The sequence below is a fragment of the Coloeus monedula genome (assembly GCF_965178545.1).
Source record: "Coloeus monedula genome assembly, chromosome: 16".
NCBI classification, from domain to species: domain Eukaryota; kingdom Metazoa; phylum Chordata; class Aves; order Passeriformes; family Corvidae; genus Coloeus; species Coloeus monedula.
Window position 1 is genome coordinate 15,543,630 of NC_138796.1, and position 13,213 is coordinate 15,556,842.

At 54.8% G+C, this 13,213-nt stretch overlaps 1 protein-coding gene across 5 annotated transcripts in view; it reads left to right on the forward strand.

The window, feature by feature from the left end:
* Window positions 1–527: 527 nt before the first annotated feature.
* CAPN15 (calpain 15) overlaps window positions 528–13,213 on the forward strand; it is a 55,897-nt gene continuing 43,211 nt past the window's right edge. For 2 of the 5 annotated variants that reach the window (XM_082291824.1, XM_082291827.1), the window contains exons 1-3: window positions 528–601; window positions 5,867–6,257; window positions 6,349–6,530. The gene's annotated coding sequence lies outside the window, so the exon portion shown is untranslated. Of the gene's footprint in view, window positions 602–5,866; window positions 6,258–6,345; window positions 6,531–9,161; window positions 9,203–10,830; window positions 10,970–13,213 lie in introns of those variants that run through there. The other 3 variants (XM_082291825.1, XM_082291823.1, XM_082291826.1) reach the window with 3 other exon arrangements.

A 13,213-nucleotide genomic window follows, 5' to 3' on the forward strand; every position in this document is an offset into this window, starting at 1 on the left:
CGCCTTTCCCAAACCGCGCCGCCGGACGACGGGAGCCACGGGATCCCTGGAACACAGCGGGACTCCCCGGGACCCTCCGGGACCCTCAGCCCGGGGAGGTCCCGCCGCCCCCGAGGGCACCGCCGCCTGCGCTGCGACCCCCGCCCGAGGGGCGGCGCTCTCCCCACGGGCCGCAAGGCACGCTGGGAGTCGTAGTCCTCTCCCGCCGCACAGCGCCCACCGTCCCTCACCGGCCCCTCCGGCCCCCGCCCTCCGCGCGCTCGCAGCTCCGCCGGCCCCTCGGTCCCGAACCACCGCCCCTGCCCGGGGCTCCGCCGGGCCTGCCCCGAACCGCCGCTGCCGGTGCCCCGCTCGGCCGCCGCCTTCCGCTTCCTGCGCGCGGCGCCCCTCGGGGTTCGTAGTCCCGCCGCGCTATTCACGACGGTCCCTGCGCTGTCTCCGCGCCGCACGCCCGCGGCCGGGACGGGGCGCTGCGCACGGCGGCGGCGTAGGGCGGGCGCGGGGCTCGGGCGGGCGGGAGGAAGGGCCGGCGGGGCGGCCGGGGCGGGTGCGAGCTGCTCCGCCCGGGGGAACAGCGGCAGCGCGGCGCCTCCACCCCCAGGTGAGCGGCGGCGGGGGCGCGGGGGAGGGAGCGGGGACGGGCCGCCCGCCCGGGGCCTCCCGCCGCAGCCCCGCGGGCCGCGGCTCCCGCCCGCGCCGGGGGTCGCCTGGGGCTCTCCCGGCCGGAGGCGCCGGTTGGGCCCGGCCGCCCCCGGGCCGCCCCGCACCACCTGTTGCCGGCGGGCCCGAGCGGGGGCTGGAGGCCGGGGCGGCCCGGGGGCGGCGGGCGGTGCCGGGGTCCCGACTCCCGGCTGTACGGCGGCCGGGGTGCCTTGCCCCGGGCTTCGGGAGGACCTGGGGGCTGCGGGGGCCCGGCTCGCACCCCAGCCCGGCCGCACAGCCCGGAGGGGTTTTAATGGGCTTGAGGGTCGTGCAGCAGTCGGGGGGGACGGGGAGGCTTCGTGATTGCCCGCCTTAGGCTGCAGTGCCTGAGCCGCCTTCGTCCTGCGCCCCGCGCGGGCAGATCGCAGCTCCCGAATCCTCCCGCGGGCAGGGGAGCCCCGCTTTTGGCACCGCCGAGTGCCGGTTCCGGGCTGGAGCACGGCAGAGCCCCCAGCAGCCCAGGCTGCCTGTCCTTCAGCTCTGCACTCTCACCTCCAGCTTAGACACCCGTGGTGGGGCTGAGCAGGGTTGTGTGCGGAGTTTCTCAAGCCTCTGCGAGTTTGCCCTTTAGAATCACTTGGCTGGCTCTTATCCTTGGGTCTTGAACATCCTAAGGCTGTTGGCGTCCCAGTGTCTCATCAAGACCCCTGGATTTTGCTGCATGTCAGCTCAGCTGCAGTTGAAGCATCTCAGCCTCCGGGTCCTGGATGCAGGAGTCTTAGAGGATGGAAAAAGCTCTGTACTTGCCAGCCTCTCCATTTGCTGAGCTCTCTCTGCTCCTGGGGTACATCCCCCCAGGCACCAGAAAGCGACTGTTTCGGGCGATCATCCGTGGGCCTGCTAGAGGAGATGGGATAATGTGAACGTTGTGTTCGAAATGTCATACTGTTTCCTCCAAGCGTTTTTTCAGCTGGGAATCTCACTGAAGCTTGGCGCTCTGTAGGCCTGCAGGCCCGGGATGCGGCTGGGTGGGTTCTCATGGTCGGACAGAAGGTTATCTGGGAATTGCTCACTGCACGTGGCCTGGGGTACTGGTGCAGGACAGTGCTGCACTGCTGTGGGTCGGTCAGGAGCTGATGGAGACCAGGAGATGTGTTTGGAGGGAGCCAAGGTGGAGGTGAGGGGTGCAGATCCCAGAGTGTGGCGCTTTGCGGCTCTGAATGCAGGGATCTTGCCACGCTTTGTGCGTTTTCATCGGGACTCGGAGAGACTTGTGTGCTCTTCCCTAAACTGGAGCAGACCTGCTGTGACAGACTGGCTGCCTGTGACACTGAGATTCTGCTGGTGGCTTTTGTCTGGCCATTTTTTGAGATCCTGCTGAGCAGTCTGGCTTGTGCCCCTGAGTGAACCAGAGCAGGGCTGAGCTCTGGCTGAACATAACATGTCCGAGGCATGATTCAAATTACCCTGATTTTATGTATGTGGGGATATTAACTCGTTTCAAGTTGCATCAGCTTCTGTTCGTGTCCAAGGCTTTAGCAGTTGAAGGCAGAAGGCAAGACCCAACATTGCTCCCTTCCCCGGGAGGGGTTGAATGGCTGGAGAGGCCTTTGAAGGTTTGATGTGACTGGCTGGGTTTGCTGAGCCCGGTTGCTTTGGCAGGAGGGAGAGCAGCCTCCTCCAGCCTGATGACTTGGTGCATAAGGGAACTGGAGGCGTGGGCCAGGCACGGTGTCTCCTGAATCGGAATAAATCTTGGAAAACAACTCAAAAGTGCTAAAGTTGCACGTAAAAAAGGTCAGGCGTCATGCCCAGACTCAGAGCTGTCTCGTGGTGGTGGAAGGGCTGGGTGACCCCATGGAGGAGCCTGCATGCCCTTGGCAGATGCACTGATTACCCCCCACTCTCCTGGCTTGCTCCCCCTTATCTTTGCTCTGGGCTCCCTTTATCTTTACTCGGAATTCCGCTGGCTTTGCAGAGGGAAGTGGCCACGGGCCTGGTCTTCTCTCAGCCAGCTGAGTGCAGTTGGCTTTAACTCATGGAAAACATGCTGCTCTCCTCTGTCCCAGAGGTTTTGTGGGAGCTTTCCAAGTTTGCACTGCTGGCACGTGAGATCTAGAGAGAGACTCAGCCTGTGCTGTGTGTCCATGGTCGTGCTGATCCCTGCTGGCAGGAACATCATCTGCTCCCAGGTGGAGAAATGCTTTTTTCCTCCCATCTTCCTGCTTCATCTGAATCCAGGCTTGGTTGTTTCTGGTTTCGTTCTGACCCTTGCTATGAGCAGAGGGGTCTGGGAAGGACCAGACCCTGTGGCAGTTCTCCAAGTGAGGGTTTTTATGAAGCAAAGGGAAGCTGGAGTGAGGGCCTGTGGCTGCCTGCGGTCAGAGGAGGTGGATTTGGAAAGTGTGTGTCAGCCCAGTGTCCTGCCACCATGGCTCTCTCCCAGTGCCCAGAGCTGGGGGGAACCTTGTGAGCCCCCAGTTTGCTGGAACCTGGGGCTTTGAGCAAGGTCACAGTGCAGCTTTCAGTGGGAAAGCTGCTTACGCGGGTGGGACAGGTGAGTCAGTGGCTTCCTCCTCATTTTCCGTCATAATCCCACTCTCTGGAGCGAAGCGAGCTCCCTCCCTGCTCCCTGGAAGCCTCTGGATCTGCCTGTGTTTGTCTCAGCCTTGCTGGTTGCTGTTGGAGCCTTCCTGAGAGACTCCCTCCTCTCCAGGCCACAGTCACCGAGCTGGGCAGGGAGGAGCAGGAGCTGGCTGCTCCGAATTTCTGTCACATTTGCTGTTTGGAGTGTTGACACTTGCCTTGCATTTAGCAATGGCAGCTGAGGAAGCCAAGAGAGGCAGAAGAGCTGCTGCCTGCTCACAAGAGACATTTAACTCTTGCCCTCACAGCTCCCTTCCCCGTGTGCTGACGGCTCTCGGGTTGGCTGATAGGAAATGCCAGTGGTGTTCCCAAAAATTCGTTGGTGTTCTGTTGCTTAAAAGATGAGGAGGGTTTTTGTGTGCCATTTCCTCTCGCTCTGGAAGAAAAAAACGCTGGTACCCTGGTGCCCGGGCAGAAGGGAGAAGGGGGAGCCCTGGCAAGGAAATAGGATCCAAAGAAATGTGTCACCAGCAGAAAGAGCAATTGTTTTCCTGCATTTCCATGGCAGAGCCTTGTCCTGTTCAGGCAGCCCGTGTTTGACAGCCAAGATAATACATTTATATTGATGTAATTAGCGGGACGTGGAGTTTGCTGAATGGCTCGGGGGCAGCCTGCTTTTCAGGCTAACTCCAGCAAATAGATCAGGGAGGATTGGAAAACTGCCATGGGTTGCTGGAATTGGCCCGTTGGGTTTCTGGAGGTTGAATACATAACTGCTGATATTTCCTATTGTGCTGTACCCTGCCTATTTGAAAAGAAAATAACTCAAGGGAACATGGGGCTATTTTTGCCAGCTTGAGATGATCAAGTTTGATTTCTAAAAACTGAAGCCGAGTCTTTAGGCTTGCACATTAAAACCAGTGTTGGAACCATATCTCTGTTCCTCCAGAAATGCGTGCCTCCACACTTTGCCAGCAGTGTAAACTCTAATGAGTGTTCATAAAAAAAGAAAGAGCTTTTCTGTTCCTGCAGTGCAGCCCCTTTTGTAGGGAGTACTGTGGGCCTGAGCAGGCTCAGCATCAGGGACGGTGACAGTGACACCGTGTCAGGGCACTGAGCTGGTGTCCTGCCCCAGCCCTTGCCAAACCTCAGGGTTATCAATGCATTCTCAATTTGGTGAAATAGAGACCAAGACCTTACAAAAAGCTGTTGTCCCCTCCAGTGATGCTGCCCAGCTGCATTTCTGATGTGGTGCTTCCTGTGACACCAACGTTTCCCCTTCAGCATCTTGTTCCCAGTCTCAGCCCAGGTGATTTCAGTTTACTGAGGGTATCACAGGCAGCTTCCCAACTTGTGTCCTTCTGCTCCTGTGACGAAAAGGTTTGCAGAGAAAGTTACTCACGGACAACTTTGCTGGGCAGCAGATCCCCTGTGTTTGTGCTGGTCCGTGGAAGTGGAAGCACAGCACCAGGGTCTGTGTGTGCTGAGCTCTGTGCTCTCCTGTGGCAGCTCTACAATCCACAGAGGCTGCAGCACTGATGTGGTCAAGGTCTTGCTCTCCAGCTCGCCCTTGTCAGTCTCCTTCTTGCAGACTCTGGCCGGCAGGCAGAGCTCGGGGAAGTCCTTGGAATTCCAGCCCAGCCCAGCAGATTTTGCTGAGCTGCTGGATGCTGAGTGCTTTCCCTTCCTATCCCATGGCATGTGAACACATCTCCTGCAAGGAAAATGATGTGATGTGGCACTTGGGGGGTGCTCTGTCTGCTGGTGTTGGTCTCACTCCCTCGTTGGCTCTCCTGAATCTCCTGCCTTTCCAGTGCGGGAGCAGCTCAGTGAGTGCCTTGGAGGTGCTGTGGGCCTGGAATTCCCTGTGTAGTTGCACAGATCCTTGGTCTAAAAGGATCAGGGTGGTCCTTTTGAACCTGAAGGGTTCCTGAATCCTTATCTACTCATTACTGGTCCCCCAGTGGTGTCCCTTACCCATTCCATACACCCTCCCTTTGCTGCTCTGGTTCCATTAGCAGCACCTGTCCAGGTGTTCACCACAGGGCGTCTTTTCCCTGCAGCCTGGAATTGTCAGTGCTGGGGAGTGCTGGAAGAGAAAAGCTCTTTGTGAGTTCACCATCACCTACCCCAAGGGTACCATGCTGCATCTGATGGTGTGGCTGTGGGGATGATGAGCAAGGTGAGGGGGCAGAATGGAGTCTCTTGCTCTGCCATGCTCCTAAAGAGACTCAGTGATCACATGGTGCCAGCTGAATCCTTATTTTTGTGCTCCCTCCCCAACCTAAAATAGAGGAAGTAAGAATGTGCTGGAGAGCCAGACACTTATGGACAAGGGTTCATGTTGCCTCCATCTGCTAAAAGCCCATCCCAAAGGAGGCAGCAGTTTCCCAAAGCAGGAATTTCCTTAGAACAGATTGTTTTGAGAGTAGAGAATATGAAGGAGGAAGGGGAAGTATCTCGGAGGAGGGAGGTTTGCCGAGGCAACTACTCAAACGTCATGGCTTCTGGGGGTGGGATGGGCACGTTTGGCATAATCAGAGGAATTTGTACTTCAGAATCTCCAGGAGATGTAACTGCTAATGGTGTCCTGGCTATGCAGAGTAATTAACATCTGTTTCTGTATTTGAACATTCAGGCAGCGTGCCCCGCCAGACATCACTGCGTTCCCATCCGGCCCCTCGGGACATCCTGGCCTGTTGCTAATTGTTGAGAGCTGTCCAGAGTCCTTCTCCACACGATCCTGCTGTGCTCCATCCCGCTGTGCTCCCGAGGTGTGGCGTTCCCTGCTCCGATGACAGCTCGCACCAGGATGCTGAGCAGCGGCCGCCGGCAGGGAGTGAGGCCTGTGGTGGGCACGGAACCATAAAGGCACTGCCAAGGGTTCTGAGAGCACGAGTGAAGAGTCTGAGCTGACCCAAAAGCTGTCTCCAGGGGGGACCAAGCCCCAGCTGGATGTCATAGGAAGTGCAGAGCCCTCCGCGAACTGGAGTTCAAGGGGATGCTGATTGAGGGACCAAAAATGTGAGGTTGGTTATCTCTGCTGGTGCCATGCTGATGGGCCTGGAGTCTCAGCAGTCATTTATTCTTATGTGCCTTTTTTCACTCTCTGTCCAGCAGCTTGGGACGGCAGCCTCTCCTTCCTGGCTTGGTGTGCTCCCAGTGCTTGGTGCAGGGACCTTCTAGCATGCTCCTCCAGCCAGGCCACTCAGTGGGTGCCAGTAGCGGCCGCTCGGGTCCAGGGACACCAGGCTGACTCTACACCAACTGGCACTGGACCTGCCAAGCAGGAATTGTGTTGGGTGAGAGGCTTTTCTGACTCAGCTGGCTCTGGGCTGGGCTGGGAGGGGCTGGAAGGAAGGAGACCTTCTCTCCTCTGGTTTGTGAGCACAGTTACCTCGCTTCGTGTCTCTCATGCCTCTCGTTCTTGTCTTTCTTCCTTGTTTGAATTCCTTCTTTGAGTGTTTCCATGCCGTCTGTGTGAAGGCTGTGTGCTCAAATGCGTGGGGATACTGATGTCCTCTGGTTTTCTTATGGTGAAGAAGAAACTGTGAGAGTGGAAGAGAAATTGTGGGGTCTTCCAGCACCTCGCAATCTTAAGTAGTGGAAACTGCATGACTGTCCCAGGGTGTGTTTGAGGCAGTGCAAGGGCAGGGCAATAAATTAAGGAACTCTGCATAGCTTTGCCTGCAGTAACCACAGAGCCGTGGCAGTTCCCAGCCCACTGGGACAGAGAGGTGACTGTGTTGTGCCTCACGTGCCTGAGCTGTGGAGGCAGAACGAGGTGGTGGGAAGCCAGTCTGAGCTTGGACCTTCAGGATACGCTTGCAGTGTGTGATGGTGTTGTCCTTGGATTCAAATGTTCCAGGTTGACGTGGCCTCATCCAGGTTGGGGCTTTGGATTAATCAGATGGACACTAGTGCTTGCTGTATGTTGGCCCATCTGGTCTGCCTGGATGTTTATGGACTAGCTGGAGTCTCTGTGTGATGTTCATGTCCAGCCACAGCAGAAGGTCTGCAGGAACCTCTTAGAGCTTTGGTCAGTGAGGCCGGGCCATGAGCACTGTGGTGTTTGAGTGGTGACTGTCACCAGGCAGGTGTTGGTCAGATCTGCACCATGGCTTGTTCTCAGGGGTGAGAGGGATGAGCTGGCATTCCTGCTCTTGGATCTGTTTTGATGCAGCCTTGGAACGTCTTCCAAAAGCTACTGCCCTTGTTCCTGTTGCCTGACCTTGCCATGTCTTAGTGAGCAGATCCTGCTGGAGGGGAGGCTGGGGGTCTGCAGCACCACACAAGGCTCAGGCAGCTGGATGTGTCTTGCAAGGCATTTGGGAGTGACTCCAGTAACATGATCTCCTCTCCATCTGCCCTTTTGGTTCAGGATGCAGCCAGCAGCCCTTGGTTAAAGCCCAGCTCCCTCCCCATGCTGGAGGTACCACAGGTGGCCTGGCTGCCTTTGCTCTACCATTACTCAAACCATCTGCATTGTGTTTCAGCCCTCTCAGAGTACAGCCTTTTCCTCATATGACCATTGTGTTTGTTCAAATGACTGTTCCCAGAAAATATTGCTTAAGGTGTGTGTAATTGAACACATCCTACAATTCCAGCTGTACTGGTGTAGCTGTAGAGGAGCTGGTTGTGATGGAGACAGTGAGCCAGTAAAACCACTCTGGTGAGGAGAGGGGAGGGTTGTGGCGGTGTCAGGCACTGTTTTGTTTGTATCACTTCATTGTACCAGGTGTTACTCCACACCTATCATTTCAATACAGTGTAGCCTCCAAACAGAAGCACTGGCAGGGCTGCCACATCAGTGTGCAGAAGGATTCATGTGTTTTTCAGGGGTCACCTGGAGGTGGAGAGGGGTAAGTGGTAATGCAGTGCTTTTGCATTAAATGATTGTGCTGAACTGTGCTTCCCTGTTGCTCTGAGAAGCTGTGGATGCCTCATCCCTGGAAGTGTTCAAGGCCAGGTTGGATGGGACTTGGAGCAACCTGGGACAGTGGAAGGTGGCAGGGGGTGGAAGGAGCTGGGCTTTAAGGTTCCTTCCAACCCAAACCACTGTGATTCTGTGATTGTAGAAGAAGAACTTCTCTCTCCCCCCCCGAGTCTGTCCCACTTCCCTGTTCTCCCCTGGTTCCCTGTGCTCCTGGGGAAGGCAGGAGCCTCTTGTGCAGCTCTCAGCAATTCTTGTGCTTTTATCCCTTGGTTGTTTGTGATGGAAATGCCAAATGACACCGTTGTCTGTCAGGCTTCTCCCACCTCTGCGCTTGCCTGAGGCAGAGCCAGAGATGTGTTGGCTTAAATCTAGGCCAGTTGGTTGGAAATTGGGACGTGGTGCCTGATGAAAGCCAGGGAAGGCCAAATTGCATGAAAATGGCAGAAGGAGACACCCAGGTGCTGCTGCTTGTGTGGCTTGGGTAGGGCACTGCAGTGAGGACTGGAGCTGTCTCTAGGAAGGGATGTGATTGGATGTGGCTTGGGCAAATTATATATTTACTGTCTGTCTAATCTGTGTTAGCATTAAAGCTGTGGCTGGAGTGTCTGGGGACAGTGTGCTCAGGGGACATCTCCACCTCCTGCCCCTCAGACTTTGCTTTCCAAGTTTGTGCCCTGAGTTTTCACTGGCTGTGAGACTATTTCTTGCTGCAATTCTCTTGCCCTCCCTTCTGCAGTGGCCAGCTCTTCATCTGCTTATCTGTCAGCTTAGCATGATCTGAGGATACAATCCCTGCTGTCCTTTTGGGAATGACCTCGTGTTTGTGCTATGTCTGGGCCTCTATGAATTTGAGGAGCTGAGTGATTGGGGGGGGGAAGGAACTTCATGGGTCACCAGGTCCAGTTCCGTGCTGCTGAAGATGGGCAGTCATCTCTTGCAGGTCATGAACTTGTCCAGGAACTAATTGTTGGAATTCTTGCTGTGCTTTTTTCCTCAGTGCTTCTGGAGCAGCTGGTCCAGAGATCTGCTCTTGGAAAGGTTAGAAACCCTCCTCACACTTCCAGTGTTCACTTTTCCTGGGTTGGTTTGTTGTGCCTGTGTCATTGCAGAGTGTCAGCTTGCAGATGAGATGATGACTTGCACATTTTTTTCCTTCCCTGGTTCTCTGTAACCTTTATGTCCTGCAGCAGTTGTGGCCCTGGGTGGAGATTTGTCCTGAGAAATGTGCTGAAGGCTGCTTTGTTTTCCCATTTGGGCAGGTTGGGTTGGCTGGGCCCGTTTGTTTCCTTGTTGTGCTTTTGAGTGTTTCGTGTGCAGGTGGAGCTGTGAGCTGCACAGTTTGTGAATATTGGCGAGTACAGAAGAGCACTTTTTGTGCTGCTGTCATTTCTGTCTTCTTTTTTAATGTTTGTCCTTGCTACTTGTGCCATCTTGCCCCTTCAGGAGGGAGGGATGTCAGAAACATTTGAATCAAGGGGAACCTGATAAAGCAGTGTACTGAAGAACCAGTGCCTGGCTCTTACTCGTGGCTCTTATTCATGTTTATCTCTAGCTGTGAATGTGCAATAACAACAGTTCTGTTCAGCACAGGCTGGCACAGCCTCAGACAGGAAGATCTGCTGTTTACCAAGCAACACTCTGCTATAAGTGAGAAAGAGGGGAAAAAAGTGGTTTATTGCTGCTGGGTAGCTCAGAGTGTAGTTAAACCTTTCTGAAAAAAGAGGAAACTAAGAGCACATGTGTTACTCAAGATGCATTTTTCCTGGCAAGAGTCCCATGTGTGTGCTCTTACTGCAAAGCATCCCTGCGTATGCTCCTTCCCATTAAATCCATAGCATATTGGGAGCAGGCAGGCAAGAGCTTCCTGTTTTTATAATGCAACTGGTCTCAGCAGGCAGTCTGTCGAGGTGATTTTTCAGCCTGACATCTTTTGTAGCTGGGGCAGCCTGTGAGCTGAGTAGGATGACAGAACTCTGCTGCAAGGATTATGAACACGGGGAGGAAAAGATCTGGAAATGAGATCTGCTGGTAAAGCTTCCCGAGATTGGATGCTGTGGCTTGTGTTGTTTTGTTCCTTCTCCTGTGAGTCTCTCTGTGGCATTTCCTCGCTGCTGGTGCTGGGAGGGCCCTGCCAGCCCACCCACGCCGTGGTGACGCTCCGGAGTCACCCACAATTGGCCGGGAGTTGCGGGACGCACGCGGCTCGTTGCACTTCACTGGAGCAGAGTTAATTGACATAATAGAGCACTGGGGTTGCAGGGATTTCATTGTGTGGGTTTTCTTAAACGTGTGTGCACTCAGACCCTTCTGCAGCAGTGCCCTGGTTGCCATTTTCATGCTTGTTCAGAAACTGCTTCGCAGTTGTCAATGGAGATGAGGTTTGAACTTAACCCTTATTTTGAAAAAACCTTCCTGCTTCTCCTCTTTTTCTCCCTGCAGCTTATGATTAAGATGTTGATTGCCCTTTCAGATCTGTGTAATCCCCTCTCTCAAAGTGACTGGGATAGATTTCCAGTAGCTCCCTGGATTATCTGTCACTGGTTTACAGTGTCCAGTGCAAGGGAGAAGAGGAAACTTTGTTCAGACTTTGATGGTAGTTGCTCTGTGGCTAAGCTGGCTCTGCAATACATCTACTTTTCCTGTCAATCTATCACTTCAGGCTTTGGACACCTCTTCCTCTGCCTGCATACTTCTGAAGAGTCAGTGTTGGGCATTAAATGCAGCTTAGCCCAACTCAGCTGCTGCGTGTGAGTTTCTTCTGGGCTAAAGTTGGGCCAGAACCAGTTTCAAGGCAGCTGAAAGAAGGTAAAGACCCTCAAGCTTGCCTTTGCATGTTGGTGTCTGAGGCCAGAGACATGTGCTGCTGTTCTGGACTTTGTAGCATGGAGCGTGAGATCCTGTTCTGTCCTGGTCTAGGACTCCAGGTTCAATTATCTTGTTACCTCATTAAGAGCCCATCTGGAAATCTGCTTCCAGACAGTTCACTTCAGCTAATGATATCTCTGCAAGTGGTGTATCAGCCTTATTTCTCACCAGGATCTGGAAAACAGTTCACATATAGCTTCCTGTCCCCTCAATTTTCTCCAAGGCCAGAATATCTGACTCTCTTCCCTCAGCCCTCTGCCCCAGAAAAAACATTTGGGTGGGTGAGTTTCCCCCTTCTCCCTTTTGTGTGTCCTCCCATCTGCAGTGCTTGCACACTGCCTGTCACACCTGAAGACTCCTTGGCCCTGGCAGGTAAGGCAGAGGTTTCTGAGTCACAGAACCACGGGGAGCTCTGTGGTGGAGCACGAGGGCTGAAAAAGCCTCCTCCATCCCAGCTGAATGTGCCAACCACTGTCCCATCCCTCCTGTTACACCTCTGCCTCAGTCTGTCCTTGGAGGTGCCTTCCCACCCCTCCCTGCCAGAAGCTTTGCAAGGAATTGGAACTTGCTGACAAGACTGCAGCATTTGGGCTGGCTTGGCAGGTGAGGGCAGGGAGAAGGAGCAGCAAAACTTTGTCTTGTCCCCAGCTGTGTGCACGATACCTGCTCAGCACAGAGTGTTCCAGCTCTCTTGCTCTTGCTGCTCTTGAGCTGTGGAGCTCTCGTTGTGTCGGCGTTTGCAGCTTGGATTTCAGTGCTGTGTCTGCCTGATGTGGGTGTCTTGTTGCTTGTCTGCTCTTCCCCTGCTGCCTTGTGGAAAAAGAGGGGATTTTGCCCTTCCTCTCTTGGGGTTACTTCTTTTCCCAGGGTCATCTCAGCCTGCTGAATTCCAGCCATGCTCTTCTTGGTGCTGGTGCTTGGTTTTGTGCATCCTCAGGTCCTGCCGCCCTGCCTGGAGCTGGGGCTGGCTGCATCACACAAATGCTTCAGCTCCTTTCCCTTCCTTGGCTGGCCTGACACCATCAGACACTCCACTCTGCATCCTTAGCTATGCCATGCCTAACCTGCTCAGTGACTTTATAACCTTCTTAGGCTGCCATGTCTCGTGCTGTGTACCTTCCCAGCCCCACACACCATCCCCTGCTTACCCTGGCCCCCCTGAGCATGTGCCTCCTTCAGGGGAGATCTGCTGTGCATGGAGGCAGGATTGGTGAGGGGCCCTTCAGGATGTCTGAAGTTCTGAAGTGGTTGTCTCCAGCTCGATGTCCCCACTCAGCCCCAGCTTCTCCAGCTGCCTCTGAGCTCCTTGGAGTTGAAGGGTGTGAGTTGCATCCTGCAGTCCCCAGAGAGGAGGTTGCTCCTCCAGGGCTGGGTGTGGGCACTGGACGATGAGAGCTCTTCAGGAGTCCTGGTTTCTCCCTGCCAGCAGCAGGTTACATGGGACTGAAGGCAGAGAGCTCCTCCTTGGCTGGTGAGGGTGGTACCAGGTCCCAGCACATCTGGCTCCCTGTGGAATGGTCATGGCCTCAAGCCAGGAGTGTTTGGACAACTCTCTCAGACATGGGTTGGGATTGTTGAGGAGTCCTGTGCAGGGCCAGGAGTTGGACTCATGATCCTTATGGGTCCCTTCCAAGTCAGGACATTCTGTGGATCTTAGTCAGCCCACAGGCAGAGGAGCTCCCACAGCAGAGGGAGGAGAAGGGCTGGTACTTCTGCTTCAATCGTAGAAGAAAGTCTCCTGCAGCTTCCTCTGGGCACAGCTTTGAGGGATGTATTTCCCTCAGGTACATGGCGTGCCTTCTCCTGGGCCAGCTGCTGGCCCACACATCAGACCAGAGCTGCCTGGAGTTCAGTACATCTGATGGTATTTTCATTCCTGGATCTTCCCTGGAGCAAGGGAGTAGCTCAGAATTGACTTGATTTATAGGTTGGGGAGTGGAGGAATTAATGAAGTGGCAAAGTTTTGTCCCTGAGTTTGCAAGGCTGAGAACCAAGAGAGGCTGGAAAATTCAAGCAGGAGCAAAGCTGGCTCGTGCCACATGGATCAATAAATTACTAGGAAAAGGAGTGTGGGGGTATCCCATCACAAGGAGGGGCACGTGGGACCAGCTGGGGTGAGTTTGCCTCACTGTTTCCTCAGTGACTGCAGCAGCTCAAGGGACCTCTGTCTCTTCTTCCTGCTGC